Below are 1393 nucleotides of genomic sequence, written 5' to 3' on the forward strand. Positions count from 1 at the left end.
GACTGATTTTGAAGCTGAAACTCCAATACTTTGGCCACCTGATGCAAAGAGCTGACTCATTTGAAAAGATCCTGATGCTGGGAAAGACTGAAGGAGGAGAGGGGGATGACAGAGGATGAGATGGTTGGATGGCATCACCAACTCAATGGACATGAGTTTGAGTGAACTCTAGGAGTTGGCGATGGACAGGGAGGCCTGGTGTGCTGCAGTCCATGGGGTCGCAAAGAGTCGGACATGACTGAGGGATTGAGCTGAACTAACCTGAGAAGCATTGAATAAGTAATTAAGAGGTATTGTGCCCCTACCAAGTACCAGGCACATTGCAAGTGCTTTATGTACATTCTCCATTCGATTCTCCCAGAATTGCTGTAAGGTGTCTTTTACCCTGGGGGAAAGAGAGACCCAGGGATCTTAGGAATTAAATGATTTCCTCCAAATAATCCTGATGGTAAACGTAGAGCCAGTGTGTGAAGCCAACGTCCAGGGGCTATGCACTCGACAAAAACTGCTTCTAAAAGAGACCACTATGTCTAATCACATCTTCATGAGGCCAGTCCTTCTTGGCACTGAAAAGTGAAAGTGAAGTCGTTCAGTCGTGCCCAACTCTTTGTGACCCGGTGGGCTGTAGCCTACGAGGCTCCTCTGTCCATGGGATTTTCCAGGCAGTAGTCCTGGAGTGGATTTCCATTTCCTTCTCCAGGGGATCTTCCCAACCCAGGGATCACACCCGGATCTCCTGCATTGTAGGCAGACGCTTTACCATCTGAGCCACCAGGGAAGTCCTTGGTACTGCAAGGACCTACCCTTTTCCCCTGGGGGTCAAGTCCTAACTGCCCAGAGGACTCAGCCCATGTTTAGCCTTTCGCCTCTTCTTTTATCTACCTATTTATATCTACATTATATCTCTTTATATGTATATGTGCGGATGTGCGTGTGTGTGTGTGTGTGTGTGTTATTTACTCAGTCATGTCTGAGTCTTTGCAACCCCATGGACTGTAGCCCATCAGGCTCTTATGTCCAAAGGATTTCCCAGGCAAGAATGCTAGAGTAGGTTGCCATCTCTTTCTCCAGGGGATTTTCCCAATCCAGGGGTCAAATCTGGGTCTCCTACTTTGCAGGCAAATTCTTTACCTTGTGAGCCACCAGGAAAGCCCATGTGTGTGTGTGTGTGCGCACACACACTCACACACATTAAGTCACTTCAGTGAGCCCACCAGGCTCCTCTGTCCATGGGATTCTCCAGGCAAGAGTATTGGAGTGGGTTACCATGCCCTACCCCAGGGAATCTTCCTGACCCAGAGATAGAAACCAAGTCACTTGTGTCTCCTGCTTTGGCAGGTGGGTTCTTTACCACTAGCGCCACTGGGGAAGTGTGTGTGAGTGTGACTGTGTG

This window comes from Bison bison, unplaced genomic scaffold (assembly GCF_000754665.1).
Source record: "Bison bison bison isolate TAMUID 2011002044 unplaced genomic scaffold, Bison_UMD1.0 scf7180017864456, whole genome shotgun sequence".
Taxonomy (NCBI): Eukaryota; Metazoa; Chordata; class Mammalia; order Artiodactyla; family Bovidae; genus Bison; species Bison bison.